Source organism: Rhinatrema bivittatum, chromosome 3 (genome assembly GCF_901001135.1).
Source record: "Rhinatrema bivittatum chromosome 3, aRhiBiv1.1, whole genome shotgun sequence".
NCBI lineage: Eukaryota > Metazoa > Chordata > Amphibia > Gymnophiona > Rhinatrematidae > Rhinatrema > Rhinatrema bivittatum.
In genome coordinates, this window is record NC_042617.1 from 337,416,399 (window position 1) to 337,430,615 (window position 14,217).

Sequence of the window (14,217 nt, forward strand, 5' to 3'; positions counted from 1 at the left end):
TCGCTGTACATAGATGCACTGACATTTTGGACATACAAGTCCACCAAGACCAGCCAGACTTAGCCAAGATGGCTCAGCATTATCTTTCCTGCTCACAAACCAGCTGCCCAGTGAACTTGTCTTTTCCATGGCAGAGGGCATCGTGAGCCCTCATCACTCAAGATTTCCACCAAAGGAGTGAAAACCTGATCTTTTTGAAAGTCAATCTGCTGTTGCTTGGGTTTCCAGAATTCCCATGAGAGTGACAACATGACTGAAAGCACCTGGAAGTTCTTATTACCACTCTGCCTACCTGATATGTCCCGATGTACCACCTCAGAATCCTTACTGCTTTTCTGCCTACATGCCATGCCCCATATATACTGGCTTAGGGGTCTTACTGCTACTCTGCCTGTCCACCTTACCCCGGATGGTCCACCTTAGGGATATTTCTGCCACTCTGCCTACCTGCCTTGCCGCTGATATACATGCAGTTAATAAGCCTACTTTCCATGCATATGATGCACCAGCATGGAAGATTTTGTGTCTCCATGTTGTTTGCCATTTGGATCTCAGTCTAGTTCTCCCACTCTGTTTTTTTGTTATACTGGGATGTTCTATCCCCAGAAAAAAAGTGAAAAAAGAAAAAAATACACGTTTCTTCTCCTACCCCACTTCTTTTATGATTCTTTGTTTTGGTCTTTCTCTCTAAAATAATAGCCTAGTTCTCCCAACCAGTTTGCTTGTTGGTTATACTGGTGTTTTATCCCCAGAAAAAAAAAATTTCCAAATGAAAAAAATATGTTTTTCCTCCCACCCCATCTCTTTTATGGTTTTCCTTCATGCTGAAAAGTCCTGTCTAGGCTTTTGTGCTGCTTGTGATTCACAGCTCTCCATGCCTTAGTGGTTTAGACACCTCTGTGCTCTTTATGGTTCACTGCACTCCACATCTTGGAAATATAGACATCTCCACACTCCACTGTAGGAGATATCAGAAGCTATTACTTTTGTATGCAACGAAATATGAATTGTAACTTCTATGGACACTGACCATTGTTCCAGCAAAGGAATACAGAGACTGCACAGAAAAACATGATGAGGAACATTTGACCAGAATAACAATACATACCCAGGTTATATGAACTGCCTATTTTATTAAGGGCTAAAGTTTTCCTCCATTAATAATGAGATAAGACCAGCCCAGGGATGAAAACAACCCAAATCTGAACTGAAACAAAAAAATAGCCTATCCAAAGAGCAGTTTACCAGACTGGTGGGCTCACAGAAAATGGCTGACACTGCAAGATAGCCCATGGGTCAAAAGGTTGTAGGACTGAGATCATATCATGGTGCTGAGTCTCCACACAGCAGGAGAAGTGACTCCCCCCCCCCCCCCCCCCCAATGAAAGAATGGGGCTAGCACTCTGAAATGAAGAAACAACCCCATCCATCCTGCTGCTTGATTATGCATGGACTTCTTACATATTCATGTTTTGTCTGTTAAAAGGCAGCTTAGAAGAAAGCTCAGGGGGTGACCAGCAGAAAAATTCCATGCACCAGCAGAAGACAATGTATGAAGCATCACCCTTGTCCCTCCCTGCAATGAAGCTGATGATCTCCAGTATCCTGCACATGTAGAAAGCCCTGCTGTTACCTAGTTGTACATTTCAATCCTGTCTTTTTCTTCTCCAGGGCTCAGATTAGCCTTAGCCCAGCAAGTGACTAGGGCCAAGAACACCTTCTTCCTTCAGCATAGACTGCATTAGAGTGAAATGGAAGGTAATATCCTAAAGTTATGGGTTTAGGTAGTTAATCACATTTTTTAATATACCATAAGCAAGTCAAAGTGTCTGATATGTTTATTTTTACAAAAGATGAAGAGCTTTACTCGGTATAAACCTGTGATATGTTAAGAACAGTAGAGGCATGTGTTTATCTTATTCTAACTGCTAAGCCTGAAATGTCTGAAAATAAGCAATCTATTTCTGAGACAAACAGGTATCCTTTCTTAGATTTTCCATAACACAGATAGTATCCCCCAGAGAGGAAAGGGGAATGGGCGCAGGCAGTCTCCACCCAGCTATGTATATCCATATATTGCTTACACCAAGCTTATGTCACCTGCTCGCTGGTCACCTGCTCGCTGGTGTGATGCCCACTGGGCATCACACATTATATATACGCTGATGATATTCAATTAATACTACCAATTGAGGACACAATTGAAAAAACTTTAAACATAGCTAACATGTATCTAGATATCATAAAACAGCTACTAAACCAAATTGAATTAGTCATTAACATAGAGAAAACAGAATTCCTACATTTAGAATGTAAAAACATAGAGTTTATTCAAAACCCAATCACACTCAAAAACAACCTAAAAATAGAATTAGCAGAGAAAGTATGGAACCTCGGAGTAATAATTGACATGGAACTAAGCATGAAACAATATATATCTTTAATAGTAAAGGAAGGATATGCCAAACTCATGATTCTCAGAAGTCTAAAACCACTACTAACAACTAACAACTTTCGATCAGTTTTACAAGCTTTAATTTTTGTGAGCACTGACTACTGTAATGCCCTACTTCTGGGTTTACCATACACTACACTAAGACCACTCCAAATACTACAAAACACCGCTGCAAGAATTCTGACTGGTAAAAGTAAGAGAGACCATATCACCGAAACCCTAGCTGAATTACATTGGCTACCCATTGAGCAAAGAATACAGTACAAAACACTATGTACCATACATAAGCTAATACATAACGAAAAAGCAGAATGGCTGAACACATCCCTTCGCATACACGTCCCTCACAGAAACCTAACAATTCCATCAGTCAAAACAGTAAGACTAACCCAAGTAAGAGAAAGGGTGCTATCACTAGTAGGACCCATACTCTGGAACACCATGCCTTTAGAAATCAGATTACAAAGAGACATCAAAATCTTTAGAAAAAGTTTAAAAACATGGCTTTTAAACAGGCTTATCACAAAGAGAATGGAAAATAGAAACCAGGATAGTACAAGGAGCGGACACTAAAACATCCACACACATCTCCTAAATCTATATGTGTGGTCTTAATTTTATTTTTTCTCTCTCCACTAAAGGATAAGATTTAATTATTAAGCAATTACTATATTCAAAATGGATACAGATAGAATTGGACATAATTCATCTCATTTACCAAATTATAATTTTTATAAAACGATGTTACCGAACGTTTATGGCACTTGTTTAATGGATATAATTTAATATATTTAGTAACATTAATTTATGTGCCTTATTGTTAACCATTGTGACGGTACCTATCTTAACGACGGTATAGAAAAGATTTTAAATAAATTAATAAATATGGTGATTTATATATCTTTCTGCTGTTTACAATTCAATGCACTCCACTTCTTGGCAGTTTAGACACCTTTCTACACTCCACACCTTGATGGTTTGGACACTTTTGTGCTTTTTGTGATTTATATCTCTCCACACCTTTTGGATTTAGAAAATTTGTGCTGTTTGAGATGGTCTACACCTTTGTATTGTTTACAATGAACTACATTCCACATTTTTAGATACCTTTGTGCTGTTTGCAATAGACTGCACACCACACCTTGATGTTTTTGACACTTGTAATGTTTGCAATTTATCACACTCTGCACTTTGGGAAGTTAGACAACTTTGTGTGATTCTTCTCACTCCATGCCTTGGGGGCTTAATCACTTTTGTGCTGTTTGAAATTACCTACACTGTATGCCCTATGGGCTTTGACACCTTTATGTCTATTTGTAATTCACCACACTAGGACTTGTGGGTCAGCACTTTTCAGTATGTATTAGCTCTACAATCAATCACCACAGTTATACAAGTAATAGATGGAACCTTAATTGATTTAATGAGTCATTCCCATTTCTTTGTACTCGCTTTGTGTTCATAACACATGCACAGCAGACCCCGCTGCACTCCTCCGACTGCCACGGCCTTCTCCTTCGCCCCTTGCCCGACGCCACCGGCCACTGCGGCCCTTACCAGTGCTCCCGGTCTGGTATTGAGCCTTCACCCACCGTGGCCAGCCGATGTAGCCTTTCTCCAGAACTCCCAGTCTTGGACTGCCCTCCTCCGGATGCTTTCTGACTGCCATGGCCTCCCTACCACCATCCAACCACACTGAGATGACCGGACCAGCCCCCGAAATCCAGTGAATCGGCTGTCCCTCCTGAAGCGACGCCCTCCTGAAGCAACACTCCGCCCACTTACCTCATCGAAGACGTGACGAGGGACAGATCGATTTAAAGAGCAGCGGTGAGTTGGAACAGCCCCTTCTTCTGTGCTCTTGGACCGAAGCGGACCCCACCACACTCCTCCGACTGCCGTGGCCTTCTCCTTCACTCCTTGCCTGACACCGCCGGCCCCCGCGGCCATTACCAGTGCTCCCAGTCTGGTATTGGGCCTTCACCCGCCGCCACCAGCCACCACAGCCTTTCTCCAGTCCTCCTGGTGTTGGACTGACCTCCTCGGATGCCTTCTGACCGCCAAGGCCTCCCCACCACCAGCTGACGTCGCTGAAATGACCGGACCAGCCCCCGAACCCCAGTGAATCGGCCGGCCCTCCTGAAGCGACGCCCTCCTGAAGCGACGCTCTGCCCACTTACCTCATCGAAGACACGATGAGGGACAGATCAATTTAAAGAGCGGCGGCATTCCACAAGTGTCTCGCGCTAGGCGTCATGCGCTGAAGGTGTGCAACTAAGGGGCCTGCCCCTTAGTGTGCCCCTTTGTTTTGCCCTTTGATCATCTATGAAGCCTTGAAAATCTGACTCCTCAAACTCAGCTGGACTGGCCCTCACCCCTACCTATCTTTACTCTCCTGCCCCCCCACCGTGGCTCCCCCATGCCTTCCCATCCTCTCAACCCCACCAAGAGCAGGAGCCGCCTCCTTCCCCTGGATTTCATTCACCCTCTTTGATGACCACAACTGAGATACTTACTTTCATTCCCACTAAGCCACCTGAGACAATTCCACATGAAATTAAAGCGGCGCCTAGCCACAGAGCCTCCTTCTACCTGCCCAAGAAGAACACAAGAGGTGAAACAGCGACCACCGAACCCCACCCAAGAGAACCCCACAAAGCAAACCCATACAGATGCCACTCACAGATGCCCTCACAGATGCCTCACAATGCCTCACAGACCTCACAGACCCCTCACAGACACCCTCACTGATCAGAACTGACACCATGCAACTAACTAAGAACCAAATGACGAACCCTACCACTCCAAGGTGACCACCAGTGAGACCACGAAACCTGGTAAGCATCATCATTAATAAATCCATAAAATATCTGATGTGCATCATGTTCCTTCTTATAAACGCTCAATCTCTATCAAAAAAAGTAATACTTATCACTGACTTAATACACGACACAAAACCAGACTTCATTGCAATTACTGAAACCTGGCTAAAAAAAATCAGACAACGTCTTAACCAACCAACTTGCTAACAACACATATGAACATTTCTCTATTCCCAGAAAAAAACTCAAAGGAGGAGGTGTTATGCTGATAGTTAAAAAATATTTTGCTATGAAACTCATCCCCATCTCTCTCCCATCCCAATACGAAGTAGCTCTATTCGATTCCACCAAACTCCAGATTTACCTGGTCTACTGCCCCCCTAAACTACTAGACAACGACATCTCCCCCTTAATAGAACTCTTCATATCAACCATCAATCACAAAAAACCCACAATTATACTCAGATATTTCAATCTCCACACTGACAATTCACCCCCATCACACTCCACGCAAACTCTACTAGATGCACTTACAGCCCTCAATTTCACACAACTCATGCACCACCCAACACACAAAGCAGGCCACACACTAGACCTGATTTTGTTGGTGCCCTTTGCCTCTCATTTGGAGCCTTGAAGTATTCTTGCCACTCTAGGAGGCTACTTTACATCTCTTTTGATGCTTTGGGTTTTCATGCCACTCTTTCAGTTGCTTTCACCCTCTATCACTGCCTTGGAAGGTTCTCTGCTTTCTTTGATTCTTTGTTCTACTTCATGGTACCTTGAGCTATTCATGTCACACTCAGTGCCACTTTGTCACTCTTGTACCACCTTAGGAGGTTCATACCACTTTTGTTTGTGCTCTTTGCCCCACCTTTTCAGCCTTGGGGGTGATCAAACCAGTTTTTCTGCTGTTTTACTCCTCTGAGAGAACTCTTGCCACTGCTTGTACTGTTTTTTCTCATTGCAGGTCCTTGGGTACTTCATGCCACATTTGGTGGCATATTAACATGGTATTGTTTTGTTGACATGCCTTCATCCTCTTCATGATGTCTACCCACCAGTTTCTTTAGAAATGATTAGAAAATCCCAATTAGGGAGCCAAAAATAGGCTGCATTACTTCCCTCACTGACTATAATGGGAAACAAATGAACAAATAAAATAAACACAAATTTGTTTTGTTCATTTAAAACTAATGAAATGAACTGAGGTGCTCTACAAAATGAATGAACTAACCAAAATGAAAATTCTTCTTCTGCACATCCCAAATTCATGGCGAGTTAGTACCTCAACATTTAATAATGAAAATAGCATTACTGCTCATTGTATTTCCTTATCTTATTAAGCTAGCATTGATCCCTGTTCTATGCTGAAACATAATTAAAACATAGAACATGATGGCATATAGCCCATCAGGTCTGCCCATCCACATCCCCTGCTTAGCTTAGTTTATAGTTGGTTCCTCTCCCTCAGAGATCCTCTGTGCATGTCCCGTGTTTTCTTCTATTCTACTACTGTCCTTGTCTCCACCAGCTCCACAGGGAGGCTGTTCCATGCAACCACTACCCTTTCTGTAAAGAAATATTTCCTTAGATTACTCCTGAGTCCATCCCCTTTCATCCTAATCCTATGAACCCTCATCCCAAGCTTTGTTTCCACTGAAAGAGGCCTGCCTCCTTTGCATCAATACCTTGGCGGTATTTAAATGTCTCTTATCATATCTCCCACAATCAATGGCATATTATCCGTGAGCATCCCACAGCCCAAATTCAATCTCCCAGCATCTTCTGTTCACATCCCCTAATAACTCTGACTACTGTATGAATTATACAGAACACAACATAGGAGAACATCCATAAGTGGCTACTATTCGAAACTTGGATTTCTGTGGGTGGTCAAGTTTAGCTTTCATGGTTTTCTGACATCATTGGAAATTCTTCAGTCAATACCAATACAGGGTGGCTATTTCCAACCCTTTCTTTCCTTTTCTACTTCTGTTCAACTACTTTACTTCTATTTTTAGCACACTGAAAGGTGGAGAAAAAGATTTTACATGCTGGTGAAATGTTCATAAGTACCTGTTATCGGAAGGTAGTAATTGAGAGATTTCAAGCAAACAGTAAGTCCATTTACACTGAACAAAATAAGTGAGGAGTTCAATACACAACCCAATTAGTATTCATAAGGAGAATGGAAATCTTAAGTGTTTGCTAATCAGGAAATGCTTGTTGGTCTCAGCACATTCCAGCGTTAACGACATTGGAACAGGCACCACCTGCGGCAAGACAAAGGCAAGGAGGATAAAAGGAAACCTTTCTAAAACTCCGAGAAGCTTTCATCAGGCCAGACACATACACAGATGCCCACTGCTTTAGGGAAAAGACATGGCCCAATTTTAGCCATACCATTACCAACCAGTGAATTTGAACTCGCAGTGTCCGAAATAAAATGGAGAAGTTCAAAGAAATAATGTCACACAAATGACGTCTGCATGTGTGTACAAGACAGTCCTCATTTAACTATTCACTGGATGAAGTTTGTTTGTTTGTTTGTTTTTTTAAAATTTATATTCCACCTTTGTGATACTTCCAAGTGGATTGCAGTCTGGTACTGTCCCGAAGGGCTCACAATCTAAGGGGGTCATTTAATAAATAGGTAACTACAGTACTACATGGTAAATTCCTTAATGCAGCAATAATGTCTGGTATTTTAAATGCCCTGTGTTATTTTTCCTCTGGTAACAGAAAATGGTAATGAGCTGCTTTGCATACAAAGCAGTTCATTACTGGGCAATTCATGTAAATAAATAATGCAGCTTGCCTGAAAAATTGCAAGTCATATTATTTTCTGGAAAGTCAGCTGCAACTTTGAGTACCGGAACGCTAGTACACATCATTATGCGCCCGGGTCAGTAATTTAAAGGGCCTCAGAGGCCCGAATAACCCCTTTTCTGATACTGGCAAAATCCCTAGGGGACTAGAGCCCATGTTACACCACCACACTGCCCCATGAAGCAGCCAAAGTATCCAAAAGCAAGTTTACACAAAATTAAGGTCCCAGGTGCAGGCTCCGCCCCAGCCCCAAACCAATCCCTTTTGTTAAGCCACAACCAGAAGTCATCCCCTGACACCCCTGGTCCTTACTGAAACATCAGTGTTTAGCCAGTGGGAGCCTGAAGCACCCCTAGTTTTCAAAATGATCCCGGCTGGCCAAGGTTTTATCTTTGCCCCATCATATGATAGGGACAAAGGTAGGATCTCAGCCAGCCGATACCATTATGAGAAATGTTTGCACAGGGCCTGGAGCTTTAAAGGGGACTACAGATCCACAGTGAGGCACCATGGATAAGGACTGATGGATCAGGTGGGTAAGCTAGCATGGGGGTAAACTCCAGGGGATTAACAAAAGGGAAGATGTTTGGGGAAGAGGCATGCCCTGAACTTGGGGGCCTTAATTTTGTAGCAGACTTGTTTTGTATACTTTGACCACCTCATGAAGCGACGGAGGGCAGTGAGACAGGGGGTCTCAAGAGACTGGAAGGGTTATTCATAACACTAGGGCCCTTTAAAAATGATAGCAATTCAGGACTCTGGGGCCACCATCACACTGAATGTTTTTGTGTTTATTTCCCTGTGGTATTTTCTAGGGATGTGCAGAGCAAAAGTTTAAGTTCATATGTCCATATGTCCAAAGGGGGTCCCATTTGCGGTCAATATGGACATAAACAGAATTCAATGAGTTGAGTATATGTCCATATGTGCAAATAAAAATTTAAACCCCTCACCCTCCTTAATCCCCCCCCCCAAGACTTACCACAACTCCCTGGTGGTCCAGCGGGGTCAGGACGCCATTTCTGACCAACTTTGCAAGGAGCACGTGACGTCGGCGTCACGTCGGAGTGACGCGGCGTCACGTGATTCCCCGCGGGTTCGCGCCAGAACGCTCGTTCGGCCCAAAAGGAACTTTTGGCCAGCTTGGGGAGGGGGCCTCCTGACACCCCCAAGCTGGCCAAAAGTTCCTTTTGGGCCGAACGAGGGTGCCGGAGGGAACTCGCGGGGAATCACGTGACGCCGCGTCACTGCGACGTGGTGCCGACGTCACGTGATTCCCCGCAGGGTCGCTTCCGGGATCCTCGTTCGGCCCAAAAGGAACTTTTGGCCAGCTTGGGGGTGTCAGGAGGCCCCCCCAAGCTGGCCAAAAGTTCCTTTTGGGCCGAACGAGGATCCCGGAAGCGACCCTGCGGGGAATCACGTGATGTCGGCGTGACGCGGCGTCACGTGATTCCCCGCGAGTTCCCTCCGGCACCCTCGTTCGGCCCAAAAGGAACTTTTGGCCAGCTTGGGGGGGCCTCCTGACCCCCCCAAGCTGGCCAAAAGTTCCTTTTGGGCCGAACGAGCGTTCCAGCGCGAACCCGCGGGGAATCATGTGACGCCGTGTCACTCCGACGTGGCGCTGACGTCACTTGCTCCTCGGAAAGGCTTTCAGAAATGGCGTCTTCACTCCTCGCTGGATCACCAGGGAGTTGTGGTAAGTCTTTGGGGGGGGATTAAGGAAGGTGAGGGGTTTAAATTTTTATTTTGGATCAACAATCGCGATTTCCAACTTATTCAACATAGCTATGTTGAATAAGTTGGAAATCCGATCGTTTATGTCTTATCACTTTTTTAAGTTAAAAAAAAAAAAAAAGTAGCGTTTTACATTTATGTTCAATACGAATGCACACCCCTAGTATTTTCCCCCCTCTTGGGAAATACCATGGCTTAGTAAATGACCCCCAAAGTTCGCACTTGAGGCAAAGGAGGGTGGAGTGATTTGCCCAAGATCACAAGGAGTGTTGGTGGGATTTGAATCCTGGCTTCCCTGGTTTGCAGCTAGGCAGCAGTTCCTCCTCTCTTCACACATTCCAACTGACGTTTCCCCATGCATCCACTCAAATGCATTTAGAGCTCACATGTAATGCATTTCACAAGCACAACACCAAAAGTTAAATGAGGTTTGTTCTATATATAGGCAAGGTAAGTAGTCTATTCTAGTGACAAGGTAAAATGTTATTAGCCAATGCCATACCGGTTTGCTCAATCAGATAGAATTCTCCTGCGTTTTGTTTCTGCATTCCCCATTAATATGACATGTGATGCTGAACTAGTCCTTTTCTTAATGGAAACCCAGATAGAAATCTAAACCAGGTGATGATATTAATCTAGTCCAGAATACATCATTGCATGACCCAACCAATCATTCTTTTTGTCATGTATGCTCAAGAATTGCTCAAGAAAGGCACAATGTTAGCAGAGTAGGCTGTGGGTTCAGGGGTGAGGAATACTGCTCCTGTAGTGTGAACCTTGATAGTGCTTTTTGGGTAACATCAGTGCACCACTGTATGAGGTACACAAAAGCTCAAAATGGAGACTGTACAAAAATTAAATTTTCATCTTGTGAATAACTTTGTGCGTACTCAACATTTTGCAAGAAGTCATCATATTTGCAACACCATTCACCATAGATTTTAATGAGAGATGAGTCAGATGTTTTAAATATGGTCTGATTATCTTTATTCATAAAAGTCAATGAATTTATAGCTGCAATCAAGGAGGATAAATCCCTTCACAATCAACACATGTCCTGCTTTTTACTAATTGTAAACCTCATTCTTCAATACAGAGCAGCAAGATACAGGAAGAGTAGGAGAATGGGGAAAGGGACATCTATATTATATTTAGGATCAAACACATGGAGCCCGCTAATCAAAGCTAATTATCTGAATATATAGTGAAATCCAGCTAAGTGATGGCTGCTGAATAACCCACTACATTCAGTAGTCACCATGTAGCCAGATAGGTAATTTATCTGGCTAAGTAATTAACCCGATTACTCAGGGGCAGGGAAAGGGCAGTTCTAGGCGGCACTACTTACCCAGCTAACTAGCCAGATAAGTGCCGATATTTGGACTTATCCAGTTAAGTTAACCAGATAAGTTAGATCTGCCATACAGCAGGTGTAACTTAGCCAGATATAACTTATCCAGCTAAGTAGCACCAAATACAGGAATATTAAGCAGCATAGCTCTGCTACTGAATATCCCATGTAAATTAGCTGGATAAATCATATCTGGCTAATTTAAAGGTGGATTTTAAAAGCTGGGTATACTCCATAATTGGGAAATGTGCGCGCATGTAGAATATGCGAGTGTCCACCCAATTTTAAAAGCCGCCTCCATGCACGCATCTCCCGATATGTGAATATCTCACTTGGAATGAAAAAAGGGCATGGTGTGAGTGTGGTGTAAGCAGGGCATGGGCGTTCCTGGGCGGAGCCAAGAGAAGTGTGTCTGGGCGCATGGCCAAGTCCAGTGCCACATAAATTTACTTCTATGGAGGCAATGCATGTTTATATAAAAAAGGGGTCTGTGGTTACTGGAAGGAGTGCTGGCGGTAGAACTGGGGGAGGGGGGGTTGAGGAACTAGGTGTAGACTGGGCAAACTAGTGGACGAACTGGTGAAACTGGTCATGGTGTGGATGCACACCTGTTATAAAATTCCCCCACTTGTGCAGCTCATAACTGGAAGTGCATGCCCAGCTGCAAAACAGGGTGCACACATATGCGCGCCTAGGCTAGTTTATAACATATGTGCATCTGTGCACATATGTTATACAATTGTCATGTCGTTGGGTGTTCACCGACGTGCATGCGTCAATGTGTACCTGCACATCCCTTTGAAAGTTACTGTCATACTTGGCCATTTTCTTTTCAATATTGTCCTCACATGAATTGAAAAAGATGCTTATTACAAACTAGACAACTGCAACATGCACGCAATATCCCTCACTCAAATCATCAAGCTAAAAACACTACTTACACAATATACAACTTCATATCTAATAGTTATGACTTAGCAGAAATATTGACTCACAATGTGGAATTTCAGTAATTCAGTTACTGAAGTTTTCACCTCCTCTTGTGTATCTCATACAGTATCACCTCATCTTTCTTCGGCTAAGGTACACAATGACAAACACCTGTTATGAAGCATGCAGGACACTACAAACTCTTTGCAGATGTTCACTAGAATTATGGATAGAGAGCCTTCAGTATGGCCTAGACAATGAAGGTGTTATTTAAAGGAGATCAGATACACATTCAGTAAGTATGATGGTGGACAGTGGACATTGTTATAATGCTATTCTATATCAACATCATAAGATGGACACTGACATATGTTTCAACAGAAAAACAGGATTAGAAACTTTTCACCAGAATGACAATATGTGCTCGGGATATCTGATCTGCCTTTTTAAATAATGCCTATAGCTTCTTTCCACAAACAATGCTGCCCAGACAAGGACAGGTCATAGAAGCAAATACAACCCAAATCTGTGTGGAGATGAAAGACAGCTTATCCAAAAGGCAGTTTATCAGACAGTAGGGATGTGCAGCAGGGACGAATTCGTCCCATTCGGTATTCGTATTCGTCGGGACCCAAATCCATTGCATCTGTTCTCGGGGGACCCCAATCCGTTCATTAGTTACATATGTATTTGTTTCCCAAAAAAAAGCCCATCCCACCCCTTTAAATTTAATTTACTACAACCTCCCACTCTCCTGACACCCCCCCCCCCCCCCACAAGGCTTGCCAAAAGTCCCTGGTGGTCCAGCGGGGGTCCTGGAGTGATCTCCTGCACTCGGGCCGTCGGTTGCTGGTATTCAAAATGGCGCCGATAGCCTTTACCCTTACTATGTCAGGGGCTATTGGTGCCATTTTGAATACCGGCAGCCAATGGCCCGAGTGCAGGAGATCGCTCAAGGACCCCCGCTGGACCACCAGGGACTTTTGGCAAGTCTTGGGGGGGGGGGGGTCAGGAGGGTGGGGGTTTATTTGTTAGTGATACGTTGTATTTGTGGGGGTTCACCATACATTTTGTGACCCCCATGAATACCAGGAATATGGCATATATGTTGTGGATTGCCAATACGTTGCAAACAAATGCACACCCCTATCAGAGAGTCAGCTCACAGAAGAGTGCTCACACCTCAAGACAGCTCATGGGTCAAGAGGTTGCAGGACTGCAATCACATCCTTGTCCAGGGTCACCACGCAGCAGAAGCTGTGGACCCCCCCCCCCCTCCCATTGGGAAAGGGGAGCCAGCAGTCTGAAATAGAGAAACTAGCCAGTCTGTCCTGCTGCTTGACTATGCATGGGTTTCTTACATATTCATGCTTTGCCTGATAAAAGCATCTGGTGAGAGGTCTCAGGGGGCTAGCAAATGAAGAACAATTAACACCTGAGGAAAACTCCCAAACCAGTACCCCCTGCCCCTCCATATTTATTTATTTATTTATTTATTTAAAAGCTTTTCTATACCGGTATTTGTGAGTACATCATATTGGTTTACAGCGAACTTAATTAAATACATGGAACAGGGAGGGGGAAACAGGGGAGGAACGGGAAGAACAAAATAAAGGGGGAGAATGTACAAGGAAACCTTATATAATGAAGCACATGAGCTCTGGTGTCCTGCATGTTGTATTTGGTGGTCCTTGAGCTACTCCATGAATTGCCACAATAATATCCCCCAGCAGGGCCAGTCCTGTTGCCTCAGCAATAGGTTCAGCTACTCTTCAGTAGTGCATGTTGTGTCCCAGCATTCCTTGTCTTCAGTCTTTGTGAAGCTTGTCTTCAGTCTTCATCCAGCTTGTTCCATCCTCTGTTGCCCACTTGTTCCAGTCTTGCATGTTCCAGTCCTATCCATCCCTTTCCCTCTCCTTCGGATGGATACCCAGATATACCTGCCTCTCCTTTGGATAGATACTCAGATACACCTGCCTCTGACCACTGCCTGGATATTGTATTCACCTGACTACTGCCTGCCTCTAGCAACTGCCTAGACCTCAGATTTGTTGATTGTCACCTGCCTATGACCATTGCCTGGATCTCGGATA